General features: G+C 38.1%; 1 protein-coding gene across 1 annotated transcript in view; it reads right to left on the bottom strand.

Annotated features, from left to right (window-relative positions):
* The window catches only part of MAML2 (mastermind like transcriptional coactivator 2), a 346,878-nt gene that overhangs the window by 293,223 nt on the left and 36,808 nt on the right, over positions 1 to 16,847 (bottom strand). The gene's annotated exons all lie outside the window — the stretch shown is intronic.

The following is a 16,847-nucleotide window of genomic DNA, read 5'->3' as shown; positions in this document are numbered from 1 at the left end:
ATGAAAATGGACATGATGTTGCTTTTGTCATGTCCCAACTATCCACATTTTTACTATGAAAGCATCCATAATCCAAGTTTCTGCCCAGCTCACTAAAAGTGTTACATATACTAAAAATCTGGAGCATGTCCATTGTAATCCACTTATTCAATGTAAGTGTGAGCCTGTGTCAGAGTAGAATAAAAGACAACATCCCCCCTCAAAAAACAAAAAAAAACCCATGGTAATCATATCATGTAAAATTATGTTATATCTTTGAAACCATTCAGCGGAGTGAACAATTTTCCTCAGTCTCTCATATGCTGAAAGGGAGTAAGGGCACAGGGTTGCATTTTTGGTCATCTGAAGCATGTTAAATCATACAACTTTTTTGATGCACATTAAGATAATAACTATAAAAATGTCAAATGCTTTACTAAAAAGAGCACGTTTGAAGCATAGCAAACTAAAAGGAAATAGCAATAGTAACAACAGCAGAACTTCAACCTTTAAGATTCAAGCGGTAGGGACCCTCAAAAATGTCAGGCTGAAAAAATTAGACACAGCCTTGCAGCCCACAGGAACTTTGTGCAGAGCAATAATCATTTCGATAGCATGCCATGCTCGTGTGGCAGTCCAATGTGAGGAAGTTAAAGTGAAACCGTCACATCTGAACAGACTAGTCAATGTTTCAAATAGAGCTGAAAATATTGCCGATTTCGTGTATGTAGCAGAGAAGCAGAGAAGCAAACTATAGAAAGATCCAGGGAATTCTAAATGGCCCAAACACCCAGAGTCGAGCAGTCTAAGTGGATTGGCCAAATACTTTCTTAGGTCTTTATTTAACCTTGGCTGTTCAGGCAAGAGCTGACTGTCCAGTTGCAGCTAGAAAATACATGCTGAATGCCCAAAGTTCAGAAATTACTCTGGAGGGAGACCAGTGAATTTTAAGTATTATTTTCAGCACTAGCTTAGCTTTCATTTTTAAACAGTTCTTCAAAAGACTGATATGTTCGTTCTTAATTATCCTTGCCCCAAAGCAGTTCTGTCCCCTAGAAATAAGTACATCATAAGGGAAACTTACACAATGCCAAGCTCAAGTATTTTTCTTTTGCAAACAATGCCAGCTTGTTACAAACAGCTGAGGCTGTGAATTTTCTCTCCTTTGGAACAAGGATGTTCTCTTATCAAACCTAACCAATGTAAGAAAACATTTACTTTTTTTTTTTTTTTAATGCACATCAATTAGTTCTGAAGACGTGTTGCTCATAACACCAAAGCCTCATGATAAACTTGGGGTGGAAGAAAAAGAAACAAATACTCCTTTTGTGAAATTTTGCACATTTTCATTAGTGGTGGTCAAAAAATCTGCATCTTTTAAGTTTATTTATTTATTTTTGGGAGAGAGTGCACAGGCAAGAGTATGAGTGGGGGAGGGGCAGAGAGAGAGAGGGAAGAGAGAGCATCCCAAACAGGCTCCATGCTGGCAGCGCACAGCCCGACCTGGGACTCCATCTCAGGAACCACGAGGTCATGACCTAAGCTGAAATCAAAAGTCAGCCGCTTAACTGACTGAGCCACCTAGGCGCCACCAAAATGATCAACATCTTATTAGAAGCACCCTCTGCATGAATTTTTATAGGGAGAACTGCAAGGAATTCCAAAGGAAAGCGATGACAGAAATCACTAGTCTTCAGGAGCTCACCATTTATTCAGAGGCATAGCAAACAAATATTGCACGAGTGAAGAATTTTAACTTCATATAGTTCTCATACAGTTGTCCTAAGAATGGAATCTCCTCCAGAATAAATGAAGAGAGAGCATTAGTTGAACTCTTACCATATGTTAGGGACCAGGCTTTCTCCTTTACATACATTGTCTCAATTTATCAACACTATACCCTAAGCACTATACTAAGAAAATCACTGTCACAAAGCTAATAAATGGCAGCATGAGATTTGGGAACCCAGGCTGACTGAGTCCCAGGCTTTGTATATTTAACTGCCAAGAAAATATACTCAGAAGTGAGTACACTTATATGAATTCTAAATCTATAGAAATATACACAAACTTATATATATAAATTTGTATGTACAAATATATACATATTAATTTTGTTCCCTTTGGCCAAGACTGAATTCAGTGAAATGACCACAGCATCATCTTAAGGGCATATTTAGGAATTTCTCCTGGATATAGAAACACATTTTCACATGATCTTGTCCAGCTAAAATTTAGTCAGATACTCCACCAAAGCTGAGGTAACACCAGGTGAATGAAAGCCCTATTTAGTTTGGAATTAACTTTGAAATATGCAAATTTAATTTCTATTACTAATTCACTTTTTGCAATGGTCAGAATTTTTCTGAAAACATTGATATTTTAAGAGAGTTTGAAAGGGTAATAGAAAAACCACAGGTGAATAAACTTTCAATAAAAACTGAGACAGGATTAAAATGCTTTACTATATTTAGAAACAAAAATGAATTGACATTTTTCAAATTCATTTGTAAGCCCAGATTCACACCAAATACATTCAAAACTGCTTCCTGCGTGCCTCAGTGAGATGAGCTGTAAATAAAATTCAATACACACTAAGATATGCTGCTGAAGGCCTAAGAATTCTCTCGAAATATAAGCCCTGAGAACTAAATGCCTATCATCTGGAATCTGTTTTATTCCAAGACCCTCAGAAGCCTATGTTATTACTTAACCTGGCGGCACAATAGTAATTTAAATGTGCAGTCATGTTATTTGATAAAATCCCAACTGAGTATTAAACTACATTGTGGTTCAATCAAATTACCACTGTTCTGCTGCTGAAACACACACACACACACACACACACACACACACACACACACAATTGGAACAATTTCAGAAAGTCATACTCTTAATATATGCAATATTAATTTCATTTTTTAAAATGTTGGTTATAACTCACTGATTTGATTTCTTGACCAACTAACGGGTCATGACCAACAAGTTCAAAACTGCCATTCTAAAGTGCCTGGCAGGTAAAAAGTTCATGGTGAAGTACAAAATGAGGAGAATAAGAAAAAGAAGGGAGAACTTGACTCACTGCTGAATTCCAAGTAATATTTAAAGAATGTAGAATTATGAGCCTAGCTAACTGTTACATATCTTGATGGGCAAAGAGAAAAGAACTCTTCGGGTTGGTAGCCAAGAAAGTATTCCAAATTTTTGAATTGGCCCTTCAATGGTAAAGGACAAATGCAACCCACTGGACAGATGGGAAAACGGAAGCAAAAGAGGATAAACACTTCATTTGCTTAATCTCTTAGTCCCTAGTGGAATCCTCACATGAACTGAATCCTTATTGTGGTACCCAGGCAACACTGTCAAACTTTTCTACAACTAAAAGCAATGAGTCTTGTCCACCCATCTGCACACATAGCAGGTTCTATGAGCTTTTTTGGCAAAAGCATCCTTGATGTCAACTACCACTGCAGCATGGGAAAGGCTGAGGTTGGGCCAGGACCCTAGCTGAGACGGTGAGTCGAAATCAACGAAAACACTTCCCAGAGTGAGGCATCAAAGGCTTTATTAGAACACCTTTTCCAGGGCGCCTGGGTGGCTCGGTCGGTTAGGCATCATGATCTCACGGCCCGTGAGTTCGAGCCCAGCGTCAGGCTCTGTGCTGACAGCTCAAAGCCTGGAGCCTGTTTCAGATTCTGTGTCTCCCTCTCTCTCTGACCCTCCCCCTTTCATGCTCTGTCTCTCCCTATCTCAAAAATAAATAAGCATTATAAATTAAAAAAAAAAAGAACACTTTTCCTTTCAAATTTTAAATATTTGAGACTCTAATAAAAGCAGAAAGGTGGACCTACATTTCTGACCATTCCCTTTTTTTGAAAGATTCATAGAACATATTTCAAACATACACGAAATAGAGAGAACGGTAAAATAAACCCCCATATGCCTATCAGCCAGATTCAACAGTTATCAAGATTTTGCCACACTCTGATTAATGCTCTATGTTGTTGGTGGTGTGGAAGTATTTTAAAGCAAATCCCAGACATAATTTTACCCCTTACTTACTCAGCATGCAGCTCTAAAAATATATTTTCTTTATATAACCACAATGTCATTATTATACTTAAAAATTAAGAATCATCCGGTGTCCTCTAAAATACAGCCATATTCAAATCTACCAGACTGTCTCAAGGATTGTTTTGTATTAATTAGTTTCCTAAAATCAGGATCTGAACAAGGTCTGCACGTGACATTTGGTTAGCACATGCCTTATGTTTATATAGTCTACAGCAGCACTCCCCCTTTGAGCCTCATCTTATTATATACATTTGACTTGCCGAAGATTTCAGATAAATGTTCCTATAAAATGTCTTACATTCAGACTTATCTGTTGACTTCAAGGATCATTTAACTTACCCTCTATCTCCATATTGCCCACAAAGTAGAATTTAACTTGAAATGCTTGATTAGATGCCAGTTCAACTTTTTGTTTTGGCAAGAATATCTCATGAGTTGTACTGTTTCTCTTGTATACCACGTCTGGAGGCACACAAATGTTAGGATGCCCCACTGTCTGTGAAGCTACGATTGATCAGTGAATTCAGGTGGTGATAGCCTGATTCAGCCATTGGAAAATTCTCTATCACTCTTTCATCTAATGGTTTAATTAATTCACTGATGATTTTGTTCAAATCAATTACATAAAGGTTTGCAAAACGGTGGTTTTCTAATTCTCCCTATTTATAGTTATTAACTAAAAAAATTCTGTAGAAAACTTCCTTCTCAACTAAATTATTTGGATACTCAGAAATATAGTTACTAGAAGAGAAGCAAAAATAATATAAAAACAGGGATGGGGCCAAAACATAAGAGACTCTTAAATACACAGAACAAACAAAGGGTTACTGGAAGGGTTGGGGAGGGGGGGTGGACTAAATGGGTAAGGGGCATTAAGGAAACTACTCCTGAAATCATTGTTGCACTATATGCTAACTAACTTGGATGTAAATTTAATTAATTAATTAATTAATTAATTAATTAATTAATTTTGGGGCCCCTTTAAAAAAAAAGAAATATAGTTACTAAAGGAAAGGCAGGACACATGCTTAGGTCTTTCTCTTTAATTGCCAATTTCCAGATTAATAATTTGGAAAACAATGCATTTTTTTTGTTTTGTTTCATTTTAAACATATGGATTTTTATGTATTCAGTGTGTTTCAAATAATTGTAATCATAATTATTCTTGATAACCTAATTGTTGCATCTTTAGCCATGTCCCTTCACATTGGCTTCTGTGTTCATTTAATATGACTTCATTAGCCTTTGATGTCTTCCTTGCTTACTAATGACACCAGATGGGCCCATGGGCACCTTGTACATTTTTGGTTATGTTTCTGGAACAGCCCCTTCTTCCAAAACCTCCGATACCCTTCAGTGAAAAAGCCCTGATTCCTTTCAATGAAAAATTGTATTAAGAGACCACAATTTCGGCATTAGTAGGGGTCATTGTTCAGTGGATAGAATTATATTTTTGGAAATAATCATGAGTTCCAATTCATATGTAACATACGTGATTTTCTGATTTGATGCTGGGCTGAAAACACGGTTCCAAAGAATATTAACGTAAGTATTTTCTCTGTCTTACAGTATCTGCAAATAGTTTCAAAATAATAACAATGTTACTACCAGTATTGAATAAAATTCAAGATTCCTCTGAAGCTTTTGATTTTGGACTGCGTTCCACTATGAATGTCATTTGAAATATTTATCTTTTCGGTTAACCATTTTTCTTCAAGAACAATAAAGAACACTTTTTCAGTTCTTAAAATTGCAAAGCTTATCACCAGTGAAATTATAGCAATTATAAGTCTGGTCAAAATTGGGGCCCGAATGATCAGAAAATGCTTCGTTAATTCCCATTAAAGGAGAAACAGTGATATGACCTTGCCTGTAGCATTTGGGATATCAAAAGAACAAGTTTAAGCTGACCGGTTAGTCATTCTATACATGCTGTAGTCTAATATTAACTTCTTCTTACTGTTCTTGCCTTTTCACAGTCTATGTTGAGCACAGCAGAGCGTTAATGAGAAAGTTCACAGAGTATGCCATCAGTAAGTGCAGGAGAAAAGAACAATACTAATGGTAAATTGGCACCTATCACAGGCACAGATTTTTTCAGTATATTTATTGACTATAGAAAGCAACTCCTACAAGTTTTATGTGTAGTCTGTCAGCTTGTTTTTGTTTTTGTTTTTTTTTTTTGTCTTCACCATCCTAAAGTCTAAACACTTTGTAAAAAATACTTTGGTATGCCAATTATGTTTTGTATAATGGAGGAAAATACAGAACTGAAAACACAAGTTACAAATTAAAAAAAAAAAAAATTAATGTTTATTTATTTTTGACAGAGAGAGAGAGAGAGAGAGAGAGAGATAGAGAGACAGAGCATGAGTGGGGGAGGGGCAGAGAGAAGGAGACACAGAATCTGAAGCAGGCTCCAGGCTGTCAGGACAGAGCCCGATGCGGGGCTCGAACCCATGGACCGCGAGATCATGACCTGAGCCAAAGTCGAACGCTCAACCGACTGAGCCACCCAGGCACCCCACAAAAAATTTTTTTAAGTACACTTATGGATTTTCTGTTCCTTAATTTTTAAAGATTAACTTTAAAGATAATCCTACCCCCCTGCTCTCTCACCTTTCACCTATCATCTATACCCCACCTTCATCTTAGAGCTTCCCCGATTTCCCAGAAATCGACTACACCCAGGAAATATAAATATTTCAGTTTTTTGCCTCCCTGGTCTGTGTGATCATCTTGAAAACAATATGACTTTCTGCAACACTTCCATCTTGGCAGCTGTGTGATGTAAGGATATCTTCTGCTTTGATTAATCAACAGTATGCTACATATTCTGATTGGGTTAAGGCAAACATGAAAATGTATAGACAAGCCAAGTGATTATAACAATATAGAGAAAGTTCTCTGAAGAAAACAGCGAAGACAGTAAGGCTAAGGTTTTTGGAGGGGGGTGCTGGTAACTGATGATACAAAGTTCTGGAGGAGTAGGAATGAGCTGAGATAAAGTTTAGCCTTGACGGGAAGATCATCCCTCCCTATGAGACGTGAGGAATGTGTAAACACAGGGCTGGGTATTCTCTGTTGGGAGGGCGTTGAGAAGTTGTGGAGTTTAGAGTTGATGGTCTATTTTCTCTGTGAGCTCTATGAAGCAAGGCCATTTCCTAAGAACATTGGGATTGGATAAGGGAAGATAGCTAAGCAGATAAAGAGCTATTGAGTTCCTGTTATGTATTAGTCATTGCGATAGGTTATATAACTATATTTATATGAAATATGTGTTACATGTCACATGCATGCTTTATTATATGTACTTATTATTTCATCAAATGATCTGTAACAAAACTCAAGTTGACATCAATATCCTGATTTTACACAAGAGGAAACCGTGGTTGGGAGAAGTATGATATCTGCCCAAATTCACAAAGTGGTAGAGCCAGAATGGGAACTCACAGTGCCTCACTCTAATCATAAGTCCTGACGGCAGTGAAAGAATGGCAACCAGTTGAAAGAGCATAGACCGTTGTTGATAGGTCCTGCCAAGATCAGAAACCATATATTAATAAGAGCACAAAAGTACAGTCATGAGGAGGCAGCTTTCAAGATCAATCTGGAGTGGAGAGATCTGCATGACAGATGAATGCGGTAGGTAGATGCTGCCAGCACCTCATCCACATCATATATTCTTGGTTCTCACCTTTCCTGGGTATGCTGACAGCTTCTTAACGCAAGCAGCTTAAGACTCTCTTCTGTGGGCCTTTCTCTAGCTTTGTAAGCAAGCTTGGCTCTCAGACAAAAGGGAAGCAAGGAATTCTAGGGAAGAAGTTCCCCTGGAAGAACCCTCAGCCCACAGATATGGATGTTGGGGGATAAATGCCCTATCGGCCTTGCCTCTGGTAGAAGGGCGATTCTGAGACACGTTCATGGTCGAACTGAGCCCTAGCTGCCCACAGCAGCAACCTGCTTCTTACCACACCCTGCAGTGGCTTCCTTCCCTTCTCTGTCTCACTTGCCCGTGCCTTTACATGTACCTGCCAGAATCACTTCTTGAGTAAGCAAGCTGCCTGCACTCAATCCCTCGGGGTCCACTTCTGGAGAATCAAAAACCAAACCAATGAAAGACCGGATAAAGAAGTCAAGGGGTTGAAAGGTGCTGATGAGAGAGTAGTAATTCCAGTGGCCAACCGTGAGATTCAGACTGGGTAAAACAAGAACAGAAGTCAAGACGATATGCACAGGGTTAGAAACAGCCGAAAGGTCAAGAGAGTTGAGGACTTCATAAGGAAGAGCAGGAGGCTTAGTGAGAGTGGGGAAATTGGGAAGGTGGACGATAAGAGTGTGATATCTGGGTTTGAGGTTTCCCTGGTAGGACAGTTTGAGGTGATGATAAGGTCTAGAGTGAGGCCTTGGAATCGGTTTTCAGCGCAGCTGAGGTGAATGTTAATGAAACCAGAGGTCATGAAGCTAAAAGCTGGAGGCTTTAAAGTGTTTTCTTCGGGAATGTTGAAATCTGCTTGGGATGATGGCAGGACTTGGGAAGAAGAGAAGATGAGGCAGCTGTCAAAGAGTGGAAGTGACCTGGATACAGGCAGACAGCCATGAGAAATCATGTCAGAGGCAATGCAAAGTAAGTGGTGCAAAGTTTAAAGGAGGGAGGAGAGGCTGAAGGAGGTGATGTGGAACTGAGATCATGCTGACACCACCTCTTAATGGTTTTGAGGTACGCTGGGCCTCACCCTCTTTTACCTGAAAGGAATAAAAGGAAGTAAATGTGTTTAGGGGAGAACCAGGTTTCACTGAAGGCTTGAAGCGTTTTGTTTTGTTTTAACAGTGGAAAAGAATTTTCAGTGTGCACAGTGGAAAGAGCTGGAAGGGAAGTCAGCAAAAGGAAGATAAGTGTTGGAAGCAAGGGAGGATCCCTGCATTGGATGTCATCATAAGAGAATTCATGACTTTGGAGACAGACCCCAGTGTTAGGCCCTGGATCTACTATTGGCTCTGGGATCTTGGTCTTATTACCTAAACTGCTATGCCTCTACTTGCCCAACTTTACAATGGGAACAGTTACCTCATAGAATTGTTTTGGGGATTAAATGTGAAGTTTCACTTCTGGCTCACAGTCAGCATGTAATAAATGTTAATTTTTTTTTTTTTCTAATGAGAACTTTGAAGATTTACTCTTAGCAACTTTTTATTTTTTTTTTAATTTTTTTTTAATGTTTATTTATTTTTGAGACAGAGAGAGACAGAGCATGAACAGGGGAGGAGCAGAGAGAGAGGGAAACACAGAATCGGAAGCAGGCTCCAGGCTCTGAGCCATCAGCCCAGAGCCCGACGCGGGGCTCGAACTCACGGACCGTGAGATGGTGACCTGAGCCAAAGTCGGCCGCTTAACCGACTGAGCCACCCAGGCGCCCCTAGCAACTTTTTAACTTGCAACATAATATTACTAACTACTCACCATATTGTACATGACGTCCCTATGACATTTATTTTATAACCAGAAGCACCTCTTGATTCCCGTCACCCATTTCACCCACCCTGCAACTCCCCTCACCTCCGGCAACATCCAATCTGTTCTCTGAATCTATTCATTTTTTGTTTGTTTGTTTTGTTTTTTTTTAGATTCTACATATAAGTGAGGTCATATAATATTTGTCTTTTTTCTGTCTGACTTATTTTAGTTTACCCTCAAGGGGTAAACTGTCACAAATGGCAAGACTTCATTCTTCTTTATGGCTGAGTAATATTCCATTGTGTATACATACCACATTTTCTTTATCTACTCAGCCACTGGTAGATACATAAATTGGTTGTTTTCATAGCTATAGTATATAATGCTGCAATAAACGCAGAAGTGCATGTATCTTTTTGATTTAGTGTTTTCATATTTTTTTAAATTTTTTTTTAACGTTTTATTTATTTTTGAGACAGGGAGAGACAGAGCATGAACAGGGGAGGGTCAGAGAGAGGGAGACACAGAATCTGAAACAGGCTCCAGGCTCTGAGCTGTCAGCACAGAGCCCGACGCGGGGCTCGAACTCACGGACCGTGAGATCATGACCTGAGCCGAAGTCGGCCACTTAACCGACTGAGCCACCCAGGCATCCCTAGTGTTTTCATATTCTTCAGATAAATACCAAAAAATGGAATTTCTGGACCATATGGTAGTTTTATTTTTAATTTTCTGAGGAATCTCCATACTGTTTCCCATAGTGGCTGCACCAATTTATACCTTACTAACAGTGCACAAGGGTTCCCTTTTCTTCACATCTTTGCCAACACTTGTTGTTTCTTGTCTTTTTGATAATAGCCATTCTGGTAAGTGTGAGGTGATATCTCACTGTGGTTTTGACTTGCATTTCTCTCTTGATTAGTAACACTGAGCATCTTTTCATGTGTTTCATGGCCATCTTATGTTTTTGTCTGCAGAAACATCTATTTAGATCCTCTGACCATTTAAAAAATTCGATTATTTGTTTTTTTGTTTTTGAGTTGTGTTTTTTTTGAAACATTTTAGATATTAATCCCTATCGGATTTATGATTTGCAAATATCTCCTCTCATTCAGTAAGTAGGTTGCCTTTTCACTTTGTTGATGTTTTCCTTTGCCATGCAGAAGCTTTTTCATTTGATGTAGTCCCACTTGTTTATTTTTATTTTGTTGCCCTTGCTTTTCGAGTCAGATCCAAACAATCATCACCAAGACTGATGCCAGTGAGCTCACCACCTATGTTTTCTTCCAGAAGTTTTATGGTTTCAGTTGTTATATTCAAGTCTTTAATCTACTTTGAGTTAATTCTTGTGCACGGTATAAGGTACTAGTCAAATTTTATTCTTTTGTATCTTGCTGTCCAGTTTACTCAGCACCATTTATTGAAGAGACTGTCCTCTTTCCGTTGTATATTTCTGGCTCCTTTGTTATAAATTAATTCTGGGTTCTCTATTTTGTTCTACAAATCTATATGTTTGTTTTTATGCCAATACTGTATGTTTTGATTACCAAGGCTTTGGAGTATAGCTGGAAATCAGGGAGTATTATGCCTCTAGCCTTATTCTTCTTCCTCAAGTTTGCTTGGCTATTCGGGATCTTTTGTGGTTCCATACAAATTTTAGGATTGTTTGTTCTATTTCTGTGAAAAATGCCATCAGAATTTTGACAGGGATTGCACTGAATCTATAGATCGCTTTGGTTAATATTTATATTTTCATATTTAAATATGTTTTATTATAATGAGCTGCGTGGTTTCAAACAAATCCTTTGGTACAAAAGATTTTAATACCAACTGAATGCAGATCCCAGGTATTGTGAGGATCCATGTCTTCTACACCCGACTGGCAAAAATTGTACACACACACACACACACACACACACACACACACACACAGATATCAGTCTAAAATAGACTTTTTCCCCAAAATTAAAAATTCTGAATCTATGTACATGCAGCTCTTCTATCATTAGCACCAGGACTAGAGTGAGGCACAGAATTTTAGACGCACTCAATGAGCACATGACTTGAGAATGAGTGCACCCTCAGTTTTTGAACCCTATGTGCCTGTCTTGCCTCACTCTAGTCCTAGCCCTGTGAGTAACCCTGTTAAAACTAGGTCAGTAGTAAAAACCTCCGGAGTATAACTATTTCACATACAGACCCTGATGAAGCCGATCAATTGTAGTCCTCGGACATATGGTAAAAGCCCAGTGACTATTTTGCTACCATACAGATGGCCCATGATGAATTGACATAAACAAATATATTTCACAGAGCTTTTCACTAGAGTTTATACATACTAACGGATTCCTATCTCATATGATACATCTTTTAACTGTTTTAAATTAATTTAAAGTATATATGTCATTGTCAATGGCATCTTAATAAATCCAAACCTAGAAGAATTAATCAGCTATTTCATGAATTGTGCCTCTTGGGTTCATACTCAGATAATACATTCAGGTGTTGACACTTTTACTTATACAAATTAATAGCACTGGCAAAGAAAATCTAAATTGAACCATAATTCACACATTTTACAATCATTATCACCTGCCACTATCCATAACTTAGCCCTTGCCTTTTGGCTACAATATAAACATTGGAGAGCTATTGCAACCTCATTCTTTACATCTTTTAACCTTTATGTGAGTTTAATATGCACTTTTTTTTTTTTTTTTTTTGCATGTGTTAGTCATCGTGCAAGGTCATTTCTCATGTGCTACTTCATCTAATCCTCATCAAAGCCCCATCAGGTATTTCCATTTATTAAGATATTAAGAAGCTGTTACTTAGTTCAGTGTTAAAAACACGGATTTGTTTCCATGCTAGGTTGCTTCACATGATGAGTATTTGCAATTAATATAATGGGAAATGTTTCTACCACTATCCACATTGACTTTCTAAGACATACATTATGTGGATTAAAAGTATGAGTATAAGAAAGTTTAGATTATACAGAGAAGAGAAAGAAACTCCCACCGTGTATTGTACATCTGTTGAACTGGCCTCCTGGGTATCTACTCTCTCTTCTTTGTGTATGTTAACCCAGTATTTCCCCCAGGGAAGCACCCCTTCCTTCTGCAACTCATCTGGTGGGACTGTTGATTGTTGGTGCCCTCTTCTCCTGGTCACAAAGTAGGGATAAGATCCAAGACTGACCAAAGAAACTCTCATTCCCTGGAGGTTGGGGACAATGACACGGAAGCCAGGTGGAGATGATTCTCCTCCTCTGAGGTACCCTATAGACAAGATTTTCCAGTTCCTGCTACCTGGAACCTCAGAGATGCCCTGATTTCTTCCCTTCCCAAGGTTTGGTTTTTCAGACTCTTTGTACATTATACAAACGACCCCATGTCTGTCTACTCATTTATTTTATTGGTTAAATTAGCCAGAATCTGTGTTTGTTGCTTGCAACCAAAAAATATATATGGTTACACGCCATCTCAATACTTCCATTAAAATCAATGTGTATTACTCTTCAGGCTTTTTTGTATTAATATTTTTACATAGGTAAAATTCACTTAACTTGGTTCCTGTTGTACATATGGGTGTTTCCAAGGGTTTATTATTTTTTTAATAAAAACTTTTTTTTCTTTAACATATATGTATTATTGAGAGACAGAGAGACACAGAACATGAGCAGGGGAGGGGCAGAGAGAGAGAGGGAGACACAGAATCTGAAGCAGGCTCCAGGCACCGAGCTGTCAGCACAGAGCCCGACGTGGGGCTGGAATTCATGAACCTTGAGATCAAGACCTGAGCTTAACCAACTAAGCCACCCAGGTGCCCCCAAGGGTTTTTTATTATTATTATTATGAACAATCCTACAATGATTATTTTCATGCATATCGCTTTTTCCATATTTTGGATTCTTTCCTCTGAGAGATTCCCAGAAGTGAAATTACTCAGTCAAAGGGCACAGATATTATTATGGCTCTTGAAAGATATTGCCAAAATGCCTTCTAAAAGGGCTCTGCCAATTTATAATGAATTCAAGGGCCATTTTTATCAAACTTCCGGTCAATGTTGACCATCGATGTCGTTTTGACATTTTGCAGCCAATGTTTTCTATACTTTCCTTGAAACGAGGGAGCATATGATTCACACATTCTCTAGGAAAGATAATAATTTCTACTCAGGCATCCTGAATTATTTCCTCAAATAGAAGTATATTCTTTAACTTTTATGTAAGTATCACACAATTTACCAATACAGAAATTACCCCAGTGCCAAAATATAAGTAATTTCAAAGTACAACTGATGCTGTTTCTTTTGCTAACCTTGTTAGAATTATAGTTATCCCTATCATAAAATAGACATTTCTCCCTAAGGAACAGACCATAGAGTAAGGAACCAGTAGGAAGCATACTTCCATGAGTTCTGATATAAATATATACTAATACAAAAAACTGAGGAGAAAGCCCTTCTAACAATTCCTTTCAGTGAACCTAAGAATTTTTAAATGAAGCAAAGTAAGGGGTCTATTTTCCCTTTCCTCTTTTGAACTGTTTCTATGACAAGAGTATACTTTGTGATAATGACTAGATGACAGGCCTTTGAACAAGACAGGCTGAGTACAAAAGACAAAATATGTGTCCTGTAAGAACATATCCAAGAAAATGAGCCCTAAAGGGACACAGATTAACACTAAATAAGACATACTGCCCAAGCTGCCCTTGGTACCCACAAAAGGGCAGAGTTCTTCTCGATGACTGCTGGGTTTGCTCTAGGCTCTAGAGCTAACTCCTCCCCTATCCCACTTAACCTCCGACTCAAGTGTCTGAGAAAGTAAAGAAAAAAATCATAAGAACTGCTGCTGTGATTGGCCAATCCCACAAGCAAATACTTATTGTGTAATTACTATGTGCAAGGAAATGGGTGCGAGGACCCAGAACAGTCCTCAGTCCCCATCAATGTGTGTACCTCTTTCCCCAAGTCAGGGTCTTTGATCCTCATAGGACCCACCTATTCCAGTCCTTTGAATCTGTGATAGCTTCTTATGCCCTAGTTCTTGCAAATCAATTCCAAACCTTTCTTTATCACAGAGTCCCAATTCTGAGGAGAGGTAGATACTGGCTCTATTGTGCCACGGAGAAAAGGTTCACTCTCACACCTCTCAGAATGAGAAGTCACGCTGGCTTCTTCTTTTTTCTTTTCTTTTCTTTTTTTTAAGTTTATTTATTTATTTTGAGAGAGAGATAGTGTGAGTTGAGGAGGGGCAGAGAGAAAGGGAAAGAGAATCCCAAGCAGGCTCCACACTGTCAGTGCAGAGCCTGATGTGGGGCTCGAACTCACAAACTGTGAGACAATGACCGGAGCCGAAATCAAGAGTTGGTCTCTTAGCCAGCTGAGCCACCAGGAGCCCCAAGGCTAACTTCTACCTCAGTTATATTTCAGTAACAAGCCTAGAATCCTCCAGACTTTGGGGTCCACAAAATTCAGGGTCAATTAGGAAGTTTGGAATTTTTTCTAGGCAGAAGGTGCCATTTAAGCAGGGACTTAATACAAAAAGGGTTCATTTTAGACATTTAAATGGTGAAAGGGTAGAGGATATGTTAAGGGGTAAAAGGCCCGTTTGAAAGTACTGTGGTAGTCCAAACACGGAGTAGGATATGAGCTGAGGTGAATTTAGAAAAGAGAGAAATGCCTCCTCCCCCATTCATCCAGTACTGTTTCCTGAGAAAGGCACCAAGGCTTGTTTTAAATCTAGATCATCCTTTTACATCTTATGGCATCTACTTCAAAAGTCCTTAATACTTCCTATTAGCCCTAATTTCCTTAATAACCTTTTAGAGATTTGTGAGTGATTAATATATTCATAAAACCTCTTCTTGGAAAAGGTACAGGAGCTATGAAGACCTGAATAGCTAACTATGTATAGTTCTCCAAAAACATAGCCCGGATGACAATGAAACTATACCACAGTCCTCTGGGACGATGAAGGACTCATTCAAAAAGAAAAGGCTAAATGTATCTGTGCCATGTTACGTTCTTAGGTTGTTATGCTACTCATGTTTCAATTCAAGGAGCTACTGACTCAATCACGTTTTGAAAATTCCAAAGTCCCAGAAAGCTGCAATTCCTTTTACTGAGAATAGCATTCTTAATTATTATTATTAGGTCAAGGAATTCCCACTTTTGATGAAGAAATTGGTTAGTCTATTTGTAACACATTCTTAATGCAAAAATGGAGTCCTGAGGTTTTTTAAAACCACTCATCCATTTTTAAGCGACTTTCAAATTTAAGTGAAGTATTTTAAAATTAAAGATATTGCATTCTAAAAAAAGTAAGGGAAAGGCCAAACAATGAAGACTGTAAAAAAAAAAAAAAAAAATCAGTGGTTGCCAAGGGTTAGGAAGGAGAGAAGGATGAACAGGTCAAGCACAGAGGATTTTTAGGGCAGTAAAACTATTCTGCATGATGCTATAATGGTGGACAAATATCATTGTATGTTTGTCAAAAGCCATAAAATGTACCACACCAAGAGTGAACCCTAATGTAAACTATGGACTTTGGGTGATAATGAGGTGTTGATATGGGTTCATTAATTGTAACAAATTAACCATTCTAGTAGGGGATGTCGATGGTAGCAAAAGACACACGTGTGGGGTCAGACGGTATATGGGTTATCTCTCTACCTTCCTGTCCATTTTGCAATGAACCTAAAAGTGTTCAGAAAAATAAAGTCTATTTAAAAGACGATGATGATGATGATGATGATGATGGTGGTGGTGACGGTGATACATGATGTATCCTATATTAACATACATATGAAACTACGATATGGAAAACCTCTGGGGAGAAAGCCTCATGAATTCCCTAATTCCCAAGAGCCAAAGTTACTGTTTGCATCATCCAGTACACAAAGAAAATTTGTTTCTATGTTAGAAAAAAATTTCCACAACTTATATGATTAACTATGCTGAATGTCACCATGACTTGGAAAGATAGTAACTGAAAATTAAGGCAGATGAAAACATCTGTCTCTATGTAAAATATGTCTCATTAAAGTCAAACCAAGTGAAAAATAAATAGCTAATCTGGCAACTAAATAAAACTACAAAGCAACAAACACAAGTATAAGCAGTCTGAAAAGTGTTTCCAAAAGATAAGATAAAACACTCCTGGAAAATGGACTTCAAGGAAAACAAAAGGCGTGCTGTGAAGGCAAATCATCTTATGTTCAAATCATATGCTGCCTTTATTCGTCTACCTAATAAAGCTTTAATCTTAAAGGAAAATGAATATTTAGAATGTATCATATGCATCTTTCACTCTAATATTTTAAAAACGTGA

Source organism: Panthera leo, chromosome D1 (assembly GCF_018350215.1).
Source record: "Panthera leo isolate Ple1 chromosome D1, P.leo_Ple1_pat1.1, whole genome shotgun sequence".
Taxonomy (NCBI): domain Eukaryota; kingdom Metazoa; phylum Chordata; class Mammalia; order Carnivora; family Felidae; genus Panthera; species Panthera leo.
The sequence above is the reverse complement of the archived record's forward strand: the minus strand, read 5'-3'. Positions and strand labels throughout refer to the sequence as shown.